At 31.5% G+C, this 17,662-nt stretch overlaps 3 long non-coding RNA genes across 3 annotated transcripts in view; all 3 read left to right on the forward strand.

The window, feature by feature from the left end:
- The window catches only part of LOC111614609, a 17,682-nt gene extending 13,794 nt beyond the window's left edge, over window positions 1–3,888 (forward strand). The window contains exon 2 of the long non-coding RNA XR_002754964.1: window positions 3,236–3,888. This is a non-coding gene — a long non-coding RNA (uncharacterized LOC111614609). The remainder of the gene's footprint in view (window positions 1–3,235) is intronic.
- A 3,476-nt stretch (window positions 3,889–7,364) lies between these two features.
- Window positions 7,365–13,042, forward strand: LOC111614612. Its single transcript, XR_002754966.1, has 2 exons — window positions 7,365–7,552; window positions 12,390–13,042. It is a non-coding gene; the product is annotated as an uncharacterized LOC111614612 (long non-coding RNA).
- Window positions 13,043–13,586: 544 nt separating this feature from the next.
- Window positions 13,587–17,662, forward strand: part of LOC111614613 — a 23,679-nt gene continuing 19,603 nt past the window's right edge. Inside the window, exon 1 of the long non-coding RNA XR_002754967.1 lies at window positions 13,587–14,522. This is a non-coding gene — a long non-coding RNA (uncharacterized LOC111614613). The remainder of the gene's footprint in view (window positions 14,523–17,662) is intronic.

Consider the following 17,662-nt stretch of genomic DNA (forward strand, 5'->3'; position numbering starts at 1 on the left):
GCTAAAATAAAAGTCAATGTGTTAGAAATATTCAAGTTGTGACCTTCAATAAAAAATAAAAAATATATAAAATGTAAACATTTTATATATATATAAAAATTAGACAGAAAATATATAAAATGTAAACATTTTATATATATTCCGTCGAATTTTTATATATAGAATTTGTCTGCCGTCGCCCCTCTATATTTCCTTAACGCCCCCCAATTCTCTATGAGCCTTCTACTTCCCCCCTGACAGCCTCCAGCGCCCACAAGGGGGCGTTATCGCCCACTTTGAGAAACGCTGCTCTAAATGTTCCATTGAAAGCTGAACTATTACGCCAGCATTTTTGGCAACGCATCACACAGGAATTTCTATCTGTTCAATAATACAATTTGCATGTATTTGCACATTTACTGCAGACTTTCTCAGTATGTTGAAGGCCTAACTTCACTGCAAATTTAAACCCACTATCTAGTCTAGAGTCTAATCCTAAATCTGAATACTCTGATTTGAGCAATTTATAGAATTGACGACTGGTACACTTCCTCCAGAAGTCGTCATTTTCAACATCACTATCAGTGATTATTAAATAATTAATCTAATACAAATTCGTAATTGAATTATTGAGTTATTCACTAAACTGAAATCAATAAGTTAAGTAACTTTTGCAATTTTAGTTTAACTCGTAAAAAAATCTGCTGCTCTATGGAATTTTTAGTGTCTTTGGTTAATACAACACGAAAAAATCCACATTAGCGAAATTTAATTTACATAAATCGAGATTGGTTGTTTCACAGTGCCCTCTGTGAGCATCGCTACTAGAAAACCTTATTCGAGATTACCAGAAACACCGCATATTTCGCTACCATAGGTAACATTAACTGTAATTTGATTTGTGTAATGTTCAGACATTCCTTTGAGATACGACAATGGCCACAGAGAGAGATGAAAACATTCAATTTAATAGTTAGATTTGGTAGTTAAGGTTGAGCTTTTTTACTTTGTACTCAGCTTTATCAATTATGGTAATTTCGTTTTTCATGAACTATAGAGGATGCTGCATTTTTACAAAATGGCTACTTTATCTGGGTCAAGATTGTAGGATCTTGTATCTGGGTTGCTTGTAACTAGTCAACATAAAATTAATCATATATTACAGTCCGATATAATAATGTATGCTGCTTGTAGATGTTTATCGAGAAATTTATAGGAGAACAATTATTGCTAGCGGGACACGTTATTACATGTGATGAAATGAGTGAGATCATTTCCTGCAATCTTTTAACCTCCTGGTTAAAAAATTCTATACAATTGTGCTCTTTGTGTTAAAAAGCATTAGCTTTGACATCTGTCTCATCAGGGCTGTATTTACAAGCAAGTTATGTTATCTTTTTGATTAAGGCTTCGAGTTTCAAGGGGTCTCAAAAATTTCTACAATAAAGAAAATTGAAATCGTTTTTTTACAAACCAACAAAATATACTTTAAATATACTACATAAAATAAAAAGTAGTTAATATGTTTATGTTAATTATTTTCTTTTTATGAATGACTTCTAAAAATGTGATGGGTTGGTAAGGGGCCTGACACAGCATTCAGCTTAGGGTCTTGAAATGCTTAAATCTCCGACCCTGTGTCCCACACAAAATTACTGGCATTTTAAACATTAAGGAAAAATCTTTTAAAATTTACACCATAACTTGTTCATACAAAGCTGAACAATTGGAAAACTTTTTGCCAATTCTTAATAGTCTTTCCGTCGGTTATATTTATGAGCTCCGCATTCTGATTTCTGAATAATCATCTGTTTTTCATGTAGGAATAGACGAAAACTTATATTGTGCAATTTGGAACGCAACAGAAATCTTTCTTTTTCTATTGCTATTCATCTTTACTGTTCTGTTGACAATGTACAATGATTCAAATGACCCAGATAAAATAATTTTGTTTTTAAACACCAGAGGGTGAGCATCTGGTAAAAAATGCAAAAAGTAGCACCTATTTCTCTAAGATTGGAAATTAGTGTGTTGTTGGAATTTTTTCCAGTTTGCATTTCAGCTTTTCTGTCTGTAGTTCCAAATAATTTATCAGGACATGTAATAAAGATAATTTTTTAGAACTTTTGATGAACTATTTTAGTATTCTTTGAGTTTTAGGCCTGGTGAATCGTTAGATAATTATATAGATATCAAAGTTTAATTTTATTTAAAAAATTAATTTAATTATATACTAGATAATGTGATCATAGGGTTGGCACCTCTTCAATGCCCTGTCAAGATGACACCACTGACACCACTGTCAAGATGACAGAAGCCGTGACAGTAAATTGATGATAGTAGAAATTGGGTCATGCGAGCGATCGCGTGAGTAAGCAGTCAGATTCCAGGTGGAGGACTGAGACAATGCGGCAGAAGTAATGCACTCGCAGACTAGGTTTAACAAACAAATAACTATTTAATTGAAAATAAAAAAGGTTACACAATATATAAATTGTAATATACCGAAATAACTGACCTATTTACTTTAGATGGTTGTGAGAGAGAGTTTACATGATATTGCACATAGATATAAATACTTGAAATTGGTTGATCTTCTGGTAAACCAGAGGCAGGGGAGGATTCAATCAGTCTCTTTCAACGGCTAAATGTGGGAGAAGGTTGGTACTTTACAGGAGTTCAGGATGAGGTATTTGATGTTGTAATCTCCTTGTCCTGGGATTAGAGATGAAATGTAGGATTTTCCCAGGGGTCAGTGTTGAAGTTAATCCAAATATGGGACACTTAAGAAGTTTGTTGGTGACGAAGTAAATCCAGATAGGCAGCACAGTGCAAACACGATGGATTAAGGAGCTGGTGGTGACTGCCTCATTAGGTCATCAATTCTTATTATATTAACATTGGTAGCATACAACCAGGAGGTTAAAATATTGCAGGGAAAGCATTGTTTTTGCTGTTGAGAATATGTAAAATGAGATGTTTTCAGGTAGTAGTTGACAATTATCAATATATATATAAAATAAATACTAAAAAATAACGCTTTTGTTATATATATATATAACAAAATAGTGTTATTTTTTGGTTGAAGTCAGGGTTCTTACAATATTATTTATTACTACTTAGCATTTAATTATTAATAGTAGTGATATTATCTGGCAATCACTTGGCTTTAATTAATTTAATTATAATTATATCACATTTTTATAAATTTGAAAATCCTTAATGTTTCTAATTATTTAACTTTTTTATTTTGTAGCCACTCATAATCTGATCTAATATCCTACTAATTAAGTAAAGTGAAAAACCTCTTGTTCTTATGGCTGGGAAAAAGGATGAAGTTTCGTCAAAGAATAGCTTGGGTGATGCTGTTTGGTTATCTAGGTGTGACTGTTGTAACCATTTATTACTTGTTTGAACTTGCTGATCAGTATAACATCCTTTCATTAGAACATACAAGATTGTATCACTCTATAGAAAATAAAAGAATAGATAAAAAGGAGACTTTATTGAGCCATTTACCAGACATTCCTTATGTAGTATGGCTGTTATTTGGGATATTAATATATATACAGATTTTTTTTGTTCTTTATGCTTGCACAAAACCCCATCCAAAACATTATTTAATATCTTGTTTTTTAGTGATTTGTAAAAAACATGATTATGATGCAACAAAAGAAGTTAAAAGCAACAATGAGTTAAAATCAGAGAATTTGATGTTATCTAATGGACATATAAATCCATTAATATTATAATGATGATTTTTGCAGTATGCATGATTGTTAGGTAAAGATATTGATTTAAAAACGGCACAACAGTTTATGCTTTGTCTATTGTATATAGTATACAGCATAAATAATGTATTGAATATTTTCATAGAAGCCAAATAAAAGTAAATGAATGTTACAGTAATTAAATGATTAATTATGTCAATNCCCAAGACATAGCCAAAGATTGAAGCGCCACAGCACTGGCGAAAATTTAAATTTGCCGACTGGAATTCTTTCGGATGATTGACTTTCGGAAAATCGACGCTCTACTGTATCTTTCAAAAGCTGGACACTTGAATCTACTCACCAAAAGACCTTTTATTCCAACTAGAAAAATTTTAATTTTTATGTAAATTTGGACAAATGTTTTCAACCTAATTTTAAGTCTTCTTCAGGTCTCCAATTTTTTGTTTTATTTTGGAATTTGCTGTAGAATGCTATAAATTTTAAATCTTCGAATGCAGTTCAAAAATTGTATATGATGTTTTCAGCATAAGTGCCTAAATATTCTGAATTGATGTTATATATGTTTGTGGAATTAAATACAGTAGAACCTCGATTATCCGGACTAATTGGGGATGAAGGTAGTCTGGATAAGGAAAAATCCGGATAATTGAAACAAATACTTTAATTTGTCTTTTAATGATAATACAACACGTTTTCTTTTCGATGACATATCGGTAATATTAAAAGTAAATACTGTATTTAAACCGTGATCAAATTTTCAAGAAACAAACATTTGTAATTGAATTTGGACTACTACTGACCAACGCTAACAGACTACCTATTGTTTAAAAGGCCCTCTGGTGGCGCAAGAAGACGGATTTTATAAAATAGAAAGCAGTTGAAACTGCATTTTTATGAATAAAAATTTGACAAACTATTTATCGTTTTATGACGAGTAAAATTTTTTTGTCGCGTTTACGGCTTTTAAGTAATGCATAAACCTTCGAGGCGTGAGGCCCACGTCGTCCATGCCTTACGCCGCCCTTGGTCATAGAAATGATGTAATTTGAAAATAAATTATTTATAAATACGTATGTCATGTTATATTTTTATTACTACGTAAAATATATTTAAGAGTTTACGACCACTGTGCAGGATGAGACGTTGTTGAAACAAAAAATGTTATGCATTCCATCACGTACATAAACAGTGTCGTAATTCGCCAAGTGCAAATCAGCAAATTCGTAAAATTTTTGTTTATTTTGAACAATCCGGATAATCGAAAATCCGGATAATGGAGGTTCTACTGTATATGTTTCATAAATTAATGCATGTTACATATGTCTCATTACACTAAATGAGATCTGCCATCTTGGTTTTTGTTTGGATTGTTGTAAAATGTTTGCCAAGTGCTTGAAATTTTCCTTTCTTCCTTAAATGTAACACATTCCCCTCTTCATTTTGCTTTGTAAATTTCTAGAGCTTACCATGTTATAGCCTGCTCAATTTGGATAGTATGCCCAATCAGGCTAGTTTGTTCAAATTCATGCCTATTTCGGAGGTATACATGGACAGAGTGGTGATTTGTTTCTTCTTTTTTATGTCATATTTTGCTCTCATTTCACACAGGTTTCCTGATAATGGGCTGCCTATTGGTACTCTCCTTTGTTGCAAGTAAATGTTATCATTTTGGTAGCAAGAAGTGTATATGAGATTCCAGATCAGGTCCAAACCTAAAAAATGTATGTAAAAATTGAAAGAATGTGAAAGTAACAGAAATTATTAATGAAAGAATGTGTAGTCATGATGAGGAGAAATAGTTGGTAGGAAAAAAAAACAAATTAATATTGTAAATACATCCAGAAGAGTTAAAATAGTGATGAAAGTTGTGAGTGCAAGATGAGTGCAGACAATGAGAATTTACAGGTGCTTGCTGAAAGACTGGTGCCCTGACATGGGCAGTCATAAATATGACAAATTGGTAAAATAGAATGAACTTTAGATAAATAAGTTTTAGATTTATGGATGAGAGAATGTCATAACAGAATTGTTGAAATTCTTGATTGTCATAATATCAAAACATAATAGCTTAAAATGCAAGAAAAAGGGATAAGGGTCAATAAACAATTCTTGGATGGAGTCAAAATAAGATATCAAATTGTACGTGGACCATTGACCTTTCGCATGCCCTAATCTGAGTTTTGTTACATCCAAAAACGGAAGGGTGACCAATTGGGAATAAGATTGAATCAAATCGGAGCTCTTTTAATCTGCTAAACACTACATAAACAGTGGAATCAAGGACACAAGGCTTTTTCTCGCTGATTGTTCACCTATATTCTCTCCTGTCTGCCCTTCTTCTGTAGCTACTTAAGGTCAGCATGAATTCTAAACTTTTTGTTCCTGTGCTTCATCTGGAACAAATCCTTGGTGATTTTGGTCAAGCTGTCCAACTAAATTCCATCTCAGCTCCACATTCCAGATCAACACTGTTTTGGGTCATCTACCTCACTGAAGGACACATTGAGGGACAATCTTCATATCTGGACTTGGAGACAGTTCTGAATTGATTTAGAAAAACTTTTGTAAGCTCCCTTTTGAACGTTATAGACATCCAAAGGGAGCTCATAACAAACAGGTTAACTTTTGAAGGAGACTTGTTTCTATGTCCTCACACCTACATATTCACATGCTGCTCATCCACTCTAACAAGGGAACAAATATTCATACCCTGTCATCAAATCCACACATAGCATAGGATGTGTGCCAACTCTAATATATGGTTGTAGTGGAGTGGCTCATTGACAGTGTTGAATAACCAATCTCGTAAGACACAGAAGCAAGGCAGTAATGAAATGGATGGATATAAAGTCTAGGACTGTGATATATTCTTTATTTTGTAACATAATGTTTTCAGTCTTTCTGCAAGATTTTGTAGGTCTTTTACTGAGAATTCATAGTTGTTCAGATGTTCTTTTAGTAGGTTGTGTATTCTTTTCTCCAATAAGCATGTAGATGATCTAGCTTTATCAATAATTGGCCATAATGAGGTACCTGATTTGTGTTTTCTCAAATACAAATAGTTTGTGTGTCTGGTGAGGTAATCACACTCTTTCTAATTGTAATTTCTTAGCTACTTCTGTATGTGTGAATTTTATGACCCTATCTTGTAGCTTATCTATGTATCATTCATCAATCTGTTCTCAGTGGTTTTGTATTCTTGAATTTGTGTTTTGTATGTAGGTTTCTTCATTAATACTAATGCTTTGTTTTTGTCTGCTTTCAATATGTTAATTCAATTTTCATTCAGCCATTTCCTGCATTTAGGTAAGTACTTCCAGGAATGTATGTTCTGCTGTTTTATCTTCATGTTTTTTGTGCAAAATGCTGCTTGCCATCTGTAAAACTCTCCATGATTATCTGGCATATCTGATACAGCCTTTCAGAAGTGCCTGTTCCAGTTTGAGGTTGGCCTTGTGTGCTTCTTAATTTTTAATTTTAAAGAAGGGAACATTGCAAGTGCTTGGCAAACATTTTATGATGATTCAAACGAAAACCAAGATGGCGGCTTTCATTGGGTGTGATGAGACGTAAATAATGTATGTTGATTTATAAAACATATATTTAATTCTGCAAATATATATAACATTGATTTAAAATATTTAGGCAATTATGCTGAAAACATCATAAATGATTTTTGAACTGCATTAGAAGATTTAAAATTTATAATGCTCTACAGCAAATTCTAAAATGGAATGAAAAATTGGAGACCTGAAGTAGACTTATAATTAGGTTGAAAACATTTGTCCAAAGTTACATGAAAAATTAAACTCCTGCTGGTTGGAATAAAAGGTTTTTTGGTGAGTACATGACATTTATCTTACGCTTGGCAGAGACCATTAGTTAGTTGGTAGATGCAGTTAATTTATATTATTATTATTTTTGATATTTTATTTAATGCAAATTCTATAGAATTTGTAGTACCAGTAATATGCACATAAGCAATTTAATGTTTCAGTTTTATAATGTGTTATATGTTAATTAATAATCTAAAAATAGCATAATTTAGAATGTTCAAATGTTTAGTTGAAATTTGAATATTGTAATTTGGGTTAATGTTACCTATGTAGTGAAATATGGCGGTGCTTCCGGTTGCCATCTTGTTTGCGCATGCATATATGCAAACAAGAAGGCGACTGGAATAAATACGTACGAACTAATATTTAAAAAAATTAGTTTTTATGATAATTGATAAATTGTTCTCTAACATTTATTTGAAATAACGAAAAATAAATTACTCACTTTAATAGTTTACATTTTCCTTTTAACGTTTTCTTTCTGACGAGGTTGATTCAGCAGTACATGATGAAATACTTTTTTTTCTCATCCTTTTACCGATTTTATCTGATTTCTTGCCTTTATTTTCTATTTCCATTTTATTTTTTTTCTTAATATTAGATGTTGGAGCAGCAGGAACAGTCTCGGGTTCTTTCCAAATTGGTGTTTTTCCAGCACCAGGATAAATAATGCTTAAATGCTTAATAAAAATATGAAATCTCTCTCCTGGGTTTTTTGATGGCCATTTTTGAAATTTTTTATACATAAATGCATACATATAGGTATCGGATAGGTCTTCCGTATAATGCTCAGGCAAATTCTTTTTATTTTTTAAATATCCCCACAGTCTTTCAAAGTTTTGTGAATGTACTCCTGTATTTGGGTTGACAAAGTTTTATGAGTGATTTCAATTCCATCCAAATCATCTATGTGATTATAGCCTTTCCATTTGTCTGTCAAAACTATGCTTTCGGAATTTACAAATTTAGATACAATCCAATTTAGAGTTATTTCAGATCTGTCATTTACTTGGCATATAAAACAACTTTTGTCTTCCCTGCAAATTCCTCCAACCACCCATTTTGTACTTTTCATTCTAGGGCCCTTTTTTATTTGTTTACAGATTACTGTTTTGTCTATTTTGACAGTTTTATTAGGTCCACCAATTTTGAAAGATGTTAGATTATGTAAGGAGACAAACATTATGATACGTATGTGATTTGACCAATCGATAGCTGTCTTTTTGGAAATTCCTGATGCTATTGCTCAATTTGTTGTAGTACACTCCAATCCTAGATAGTGCCATATAAATGTCAAAACACATGCCCATAAAAAATTTTCACATTTGCCTCTAAATCAGTGATTCTCAAACTTTTTCGATCCACCGCCCCCTTTGTTCCATAAAGTTATACCCAATGCCCCCTAACCCATTTTCTCTTGTGTGAGAAAAGGATTGAAAATATTCTTAGGAAAACTTTTCTATGAATCTCACACTTTGTGCCCTTACTGTACATTGTTCTCATCATCTGGAAACCATTAAACGCAATGTTTCCTCTTATCAGCCCCAATTTTGCCGTTGGTCATTGTTCAATACCCTGCCTCTATCATAGATCTATTCATCGCGCCAGAAGGGGGCATTATTGCTTACTTTGAGAAACGCTGAGCTAAAATAAAAGTCAATGTGTTAGAAATATTCAAGTTGTGACCTTCAATAAAAAATAAAAAATATATAAAATGTAAACATTTTATATATATTCCGTCGAATTTTTATATATAGAATTTGTCTGCCGTCGCCCCTCTATATTTCCTTAACGCCCCCCAATTCTCTATGAGCCTTCTACTGCCCCCCTGACAGCCTCCAGCGCCCACAAGGGGGCGTTATCGCCCACTTTGAGAAACGCTGCTCTAAATGTTCCATTGAAAGCTGAACTATTACGCCAGCATTTTTGGCAACGCATCACACAGGAATTTCTATCTGTTCAATAATACAATTTGCATGTATTTGCACATTTACTGCAGACTTTCTCAGTATGTTGAAGGCCTAACTTCACTGCAAATTTAAACCCACTATCTAGTCTAGAGTCTAATCCTAAATCTGAATACTCTGATTTGAGCAATTTATAGAATTGACGACTGGTACACTTCCTCCAGAAGTCGTCATTTTCAACATCACTATCAGTGATTATTAAATAATTAATCTAATACAAATTCGTAATTGAATTATTGAGTTATTCACTAAACTGAAATCAATAAGTTAAGTAACTTTTGCAATTTTAGTTTAACTCGTAAAAAAATCTGCTGCTCTATGGAATTTTTAGTGTCTTTGGTTAATACAACACGAAAAAATCCACATTAGCGAAATTTAATTTACATAAATCGAGATTGGTTGTTTCACAGTGCCCTCTGTGAGCATCGCTACTAGAAAACCTTATTCGAGATTACCGGAAACACCGCATATTTCGCTACCATAGGTAACATTAACTGTAATTTGATTTGTGTAATGTTCAGACATTCCTTTGAGATACGACAATGGCCACAGAGAGAGATGAAAACATTCAATTTAATAGTTAGATTTGGTAGTTAAGGTTGAGCTTTTTTACTTTGTACTCAGCTTTATCAATTATGGTAATTTCGTTTTTCATGAACTATAGAGGATGCTGCATTTTTACAAAATGGCTACTTTATCTGGGTCAAGATTGTAGGATCTTGTATCTGGGTTGCTTGTAACTAGTCAACATAAAATTAATCATATATTACAGTCCGATATAATAATGTATGCTGCTTGTAGATGTTTATCGAGAAATTTATAGGAGAACAATTATTGCTAGCGGGACACGTCATTACATGTGATGAAATGAGTGAGATCATTTCCTGCAATCTTTTAACCTCCTGGTTAAAAAATTCTATACAATTGTGCTCTTTGTGTTAAAAAGCATTAGCTTTGACATCTGTCTCATCAGGGCTGTATTTACAAGCAAGTTATGTTATCTTTTTGATTAAGGCTTCGAGTTTCAAGGGGTCTCAAAAATTTCTACAATAAAGAAAATTGAAATCGTTTTTTTTACAAACCAACAAAATATACTTTAAATATACTACATAAAATAAAAAGTAGTTAATATGTTTATGTTAATTATTTTCTTTTTATGAATGACTTCTAAAAATGTGATGGGTTGGTAAGGGGCCTGACACAGCATTCAGCTTAGGGTCTTGAAATGCTTAAATCTCCGACCCTGTGTCCCACACAAAATTACTGGCATTTTAAACATTAAGGAAAAATCTTTTAAAATTTACACCATAACTTGTTCATACAAAGCTGAACAATTGGAAAACTTTTTGCCAATTCTTAATAGTCTTTCCGTCGGTTATATTTATGAGCTCCGCATTCTGATTTCTGAATAATCATCTGTTTTTCATGTAGGAATAGACGAAAACTTATATTGTGCAATTTGGAACGCAACAGAAATCTTTCTTTTTCTATTGCTATTCATCTTTACTGTTCTGTTGACAATGTACAATGATTCAAATGACCCAGATAAAATAATTTTGTTTTTAAACACCAGAGGGTGAGCATCTGGTAAAAAATGCAAAAAGTAGCACCTATTTCTCTAAGATTGGAAATTAGTGTGTTGTTGGAATTTTTTCCAGTTTGCATTTCAGCTTTTCTGTCTGTAGTTCCAAATAATTTATCAGGACATGTAATAAAGATAATTTTTTAGAACTTTTGATGAACTATTTTAGTATTCTTTGAGTTTTAGGCCTGGTGAATCGTTAGATAATTATATAGATATCAAAGTTTAATTTTATTTAAAAAATTAATTTAATTATATACTAGATAATGTGATCATAGGGTTGGCACCTCTTCAATGCCCTGTCAAGATGACACCACTGTCAAGATGACAGAAGCCGTGACAGTAAATTGATGATAGTAGAAATTGGGTCATGCGAGCGATCGCGTGAGTAAGCAGTCAGATTCCAGGTGGAGGACTGAGACAATGCGGCAGAAGTAATGCACTCGCAGACTAGGTTTAACAAACAAATAACTATTTAATTGAAAATAAAAAAGGTTACACAATATATAAATTGTAATATACCGAAATAACTGACCTATTTACTTTAGATGGTTGTGAGAGAGAGTTTACATGATATTGCACATAGATATAAATACTTGAAATTGGTTGATCTTCTGGTAAACCAGAGGCAGGGGAGGATTCAATCAGTCTCTTTCAACGGCTAAATGTGGGAGAAGGTTGGTACTTTACAGGAGTTCAGGATGAGGTATTTGATGTTGTAATCTCCTTGTCCTGGGATTAGAGATGAAATGTAGGATCTGACTTCAACACTGACCCTTCCCAGGGGTCAGTGTTGAAGTTAATCCAAATATGGGACACTTAAGAAGTTTGTTGGTGACGAAGTAAATCCAGATAGGCAGCACAGTGCAAACACGATGGATTAAGGAGCTGGTGGTGACTGCCTCATTAGGTCATCAATTCTTATTATATTAACATTGGTAGCATACAACCAGGAGGTTAAAATATTGCAGGGAAAGCATTGTTTTTGCTGTTGAGAATATGTAAAATGAGATGTTTTCAGGTAGTAGTTGACAATTATCAATATATATATAAAATAAATACTAAAAAATAACGCTTTTGTTATATATATATATAACAAAATAGTGTTATTTTTTGGTTGAAGTCAGGGTTCTTACAATATTATTTATTACTACTTAGCATTTAATTATTAATAGTAGTGATATTATCTGGCAATCACTTGGCTTTAATTAATTTAATTATAATTATATCACATTTTTATAAATTTGAAAATCCTTAATGTTTCTAATTATTTAACTTTTTTATTTTGTAGCCACTCATAATCTGATCTAATATCCTACTAATTAAGTAAAGTGAAAAACCTCTTGTTCTTATGGCTGGGAAAAAGGATGAAGTTTCGTCAAAGAATAGCTTGGGTGATGCTGTTTGGTTATCTAGGTGTGACTGTTGTAACCATTTATTACTTGTTTGAACTTGCTGATCAGTATAACATCCTTTCATTAGAACATACAAGATTGTATCACTCTATAGAAAATAAAAGAATAGATAAAAAGGAGACTTTATTGAGCCATTTACCAGACATTCCTTATGTAGTATGGCTGTTATTTGGGATATTAATATATATACAGATTTTTTTTGTTCTTTATGCTTGCACAAAACCCCATCCAAAACATTATTTAATATCTTGTTTTTTAGTGATTTGTAAAAAACATGATTATGATGCAACAAAAGAAGTTAAAAGCAACAATGAGTTAAAATCAGAGAATTTGATGTTATCTAATGGACATATAAATCCATTAATATTATAATGATGATTTTTGCAGTATGCATGATTGTTAGGTAAAGATATTGATTTAAAAACGGCACAACAGTTTATGCTTTGTCTATTGTATATAGTATACAGCATAAATAATGTATTGAATATTTTCATAGAAGCCAAATAAAAGTAAATGAATGTTACAGTAATTAAATGATTAATTATGTCAATTCATTTATTTATTTTTTTCCTTTTTAAATAATAATTTGTTCTAAGTAATTTCTAAGAATTAACCTTGTAAAATTGATGATAAAATATGCTGCCATACATATCAAGCTTGATATTCTAAGTATGCTTTAGCCATAAATGTAATTAATCTATAGAATAATTTGAGTATTTTACAAATAAAAAATATTTTTTATATTGATAAAAAGAAAATTATTTGTATTTGAGAGATTTTAGTTCTTAAAATGTGTATGTGTAATTAAAATTGTTTATAAAATAATTGCCTCAAATGATTATTGTACATAATTTATCATCTATCAATTTAATTTTGTTATTAAAAATATATTTTTAATACATTGTTAATAATTGTGATATTAATTTAATAAAATAATTATAAAAAAGGATAATTACTAATTATAACTTTGAATTATTTTCAATGATTTATTTTATTTTATTCTTTTCTTTAAGTTATCTGAATTAAGAAAAATTGATGAAATTTTTAAACCTTGAACCGAAAATATTTTAAAAATCATATATACAATTTTTTTTAAATTAATGGACACCCTGTAAATTTATTTAAAGTTTCTCTATTTAGAGCACTGTATCTGTAGCCAATAAATGAATTGACACCAAAATTTGCATGCAGACTATGCAAAGGATGCAGGAAGTGATTTTGCAAAAAAAATTTAAACACATAAATTTAAGAATAATTTTTAAAATAGGACAAAGTTAGACTTTTAGGCACTGTCTAATTTCATTGTGTGTGCAAAAAGGACAAAGAAGACACTTTTATGTATTGTCAAAATAGACAATATTAAATTCTTTTATATATTGTCTATTTTGACAATACATAAAAGAATTTAAAAATTTTTCTTAAATTTATATGTTTAAATTTATTTGACCTGGTAATTTTTATCAGAAAAGTTTAGTTTAAAAACTTCCATATATTTTCCTTTAAAGCACACCTTATGGAAAAAAAAACACAAGACAAATCTATTTATTTGTTCCACAAGGAACATGCCCAGAATCTACTAATGAATCTAAAGACTCCATCAATGGCTGAGACTTAGGCAGGACCTTCGGATCCTCTATACTTGTCGCTAGGCCCCCAACATGTCAAGACCAGTTTCCTACCTTGGAGAACATGGACGGGCTGTCAGATTGTCTATGATAATCTCATGACATTGCATGACCATTGTGCACTCGGATATACACTCAAAGCCTATAGTCGTCAGATGAGCATGAAAAATGATGAATATGTTAACGTTATTTCAAGGGAATACCGGGTCAGCATTGTTCTTGCCAAAGGATGTATGGTACTGTACCTGCATATTCTAAAAAATGGACAAGGATATTAATAAACGATCATACAAATTAGTGAGAGAAACTTCATTTGAACTTTATAAAAACAGAAATAAGAAAAAGGAAGGCTGGTTACAATCAAAAAGACATAGGCAATATCAGGTATGTTCTTTTTTGTTTTTAAATAGTTCTGTACATAATAATAATAAAAAAAAAAACACAGTGCATCACACTCTATGAGATCCATGTTGACATTAAACATGCATCTGAAATGAAACTGATTATCAATGCATTCTGTGAAAAATAGAACTTGTCTGACCACTGCCTTTCTGTTTATGAATTTTTACATCCTCAAATCAAAACAGCAGTGCATTTTCATGCTTGTCTGACATTAACCTTAAAATAATACATTAAAATATCACTTTAAGGTCTTTGTTATTTATCGTGCTTTGTTTTGTGTATATTGCAAATTCTTCTTTTATACATCCTTTGAGACCAAAATTTGTATAGACTATGCAATCTGCTTACTGATTACAGCTAGCGTGCTCTGAATAGAGAAACTTTAATTATGGACACCATGTATATAAGAACGTGTAAATTGTCAACATAAAATACAAGGTGTCTCAAATGAAACTTGACATTTTCCAGTTGGCTATACCAAAAACTATTCATCAGAAAGTTATGAAAGTTTGGGAATACCTTAATGAGATGATGGGAATTTTTTCCAAAACAAAAATAGTTAGTTTTAAAAACAACCACTAGAGGAAACTTTTCAAGCTGTAATAGTGGAATATTGGCCTGCAAAATCCTCAGCCCTAGAGCCAAAAATCACATGGATTCAAGTCTATCTCAAACACTTAGTCTAGCATGATTCCATAACATTGCTGTCAGACTTTAAGGACACCCTTGCATGCTATGTGCTTAACATTCCAAGGCATACTCTGCATGCAACCATTGAACTTGCTGTTTTACATTTTTAGATGGTAGCAGACAATGGTGGCCAACATGTTTTGTTCACATTAGACATAATTTGTATAGCCTATTGTTAAGTTTTATATAAAGCTATAATGTGCCCTCTAGTGTAGTGGTGGTTTTTGGAACTAATTATTTTTGCTCTTGAAAAAGATTCCCATCATCATGTTAAAAAATACAATTCTCAAACTTTCATGACTTTCTGATGAATAGTTTTTGCTGTAGCCAGTTGAGAAATGTCAAGTTTAATTTGGGACACCCTGTATTTAGATTCTGAATAATAGCAATGAATCTAATTATTCTTATATCAGAAATAAATATACAGTAAACTAAATAAATTTCTCTAATTGCATAATTAATTTTTACAATTTTACATATGTATTTTATTGAATACTTGTTACAAATATGAGACCAGTCAAATGTAATTTATTTTTATAGGATTTTTAGTAAATTTATCAAAGCATTTTATTGCAGCTTTTTATATTTTTTATTTATATATAAAAAATTCTAAAGAATATTTCAGATAAAATCATAAACAAATTATAATCTTTCCTGTAGGCAGCTATGTACATATTTTTATTTTAATACTACCATCAACCCTCTTTAAACTGCCACCATTGGTTTTCTGGCCATGGTGGAATGGTGAGGGTGGTTGTTTATTGAAAACCATATGCAAATAGGAATGTCAAGATGATGATAATTGTCATTTGTCCAAAGTAGTTTAAACTACATTATTTTCTTGAGTTGTAGAGATAAATGTATCCAATGAGTCAACATGCATCAGATAATCCTTATTGGATGCACTTACAGAAAATGACGAATTTTCTTTAGACAAACTGGAGCTGCTTTCGCAGTTGCTAGAGGATTTTCTATGTCTTTGTTTGATCGACTTTGTTTTCTTCCTGCAATTGAATTTTCTTTTTTTTTTTACAGAATTAACTATTTTTTCTGAGGTTAACTCCACAAAATTATCCTCATTAAGACTGATTTCAATCAATTCTTCAGCAGCAAGTTGGATTATGGAAGTTAGGTAGTGATCTCAGCAATATTTTAAACATAACATTCAAACACTGTTGTTATAATCCTCATCAATTTATGTCTTCTCTCCGAATAGGCCAGTGTAGAGCCAACAATTTTTTGTCTTGGATGTCGCTTCATCCCACAATTTTCTAATTATACACAGTGCAAATTTCAGGGACATCTCAACAGGAATTTCATCATTGATGTCTTTGATAATTTTCCTCACTTGGTGATGTCTGTAGTTAGATTTAAAACATTTTATTATGCCAGTGTCAAGTGGTTGCAGAATTCCTGAGCAATTTATTGGAAAGAATTGTTTTTCAACATTGCTCAGGTTGACTGTCTTATGACAGGTTGCATAATCAATTAATATCAGGACATTAAGGTTTTCTCTCTCCATATCTCTATTAAAATCAACAAATTCTTGGAAAAATAATGCTGTTAGTCATCTCTTTTTGTTGTGCTTGTAGTGGCAATGAATGGAAGAATCAAAATTTTTAAAACAACAAGCATTGCTAAACTTCCGATAACAGTCGCAGTTCTTTTGTTGTAATGTATACAGTACTGATAAGTAGTGTATGAATTACAACAAAAGGCAATTATAATTCTGTCTTTATTCTTGCAGCCTTTCAAAAGTACACAAGCAATCATTTTGTTGGGTTGAAATCAGTAAAATAAAGTAATTTTATCCATTTTACATACATCTTTCATATCATATCATTATCATTGTTGACAGACTAGTTCTTCCCTCTTTTACAATATCCAAATCAACTTAGGCAGTTTCACTGTGATGAGCCATAATGCTGTTTAAATTGATGCAGCCATCCATTGCTGTAATTAAAATTGCTTATATTTATCTTCTGCCCAAATATTTCTGCTTGCTTTCTTATCACAATGCCATTCTTTGCATTTACTTGCACAATTCATATAATTAATGCTTTCTCAAGTTTGTCATATTTTCCAGTTTTAATTTTTCTGGTGGCTCTATTTTCTGCATTCATCCACTTGCTTTTTTGGTTTAAAATATCTCCTATCATCTGTCTATTTACATTTTTCTACCAGACAATAGAAAAGAAACTGGCAATATATTTTTAAGAACTGGATGGATGGGTTTCACTATATGCACAGATTTCTTGCTTTTTGCTGATTGTATGAATTGTTTTCTTCTTTGTTGTGAAAAAGACAATCAATCAATTCGGTAAGAAAAAACTGTTACTTGTGACAAAACTTCTTGTTTCTCACATATTAAAATTGCTGGGAATTCCTGTTTTTACAATGTTTTACCTTAATTTTTGTGTGGAAATACCCCA

The sequence above is a fragment of the Centruroides sculpturatus genome, unplaced genomic scaffold (genome assembly GCF_000671375.1).
Source record: "Centruroides sculpturatus isolate CEXI.00-Female unplaced genomic scaffold, Cexi_2.0 scaffold2023, whole genome shotgun sequence".
Lineage (NCBI taxonomy): Eukaryota > Metazoa > Arthropoda > Arachnida > Scorpiones > Buthidae > Centruroides > Centruroides sculpturatus.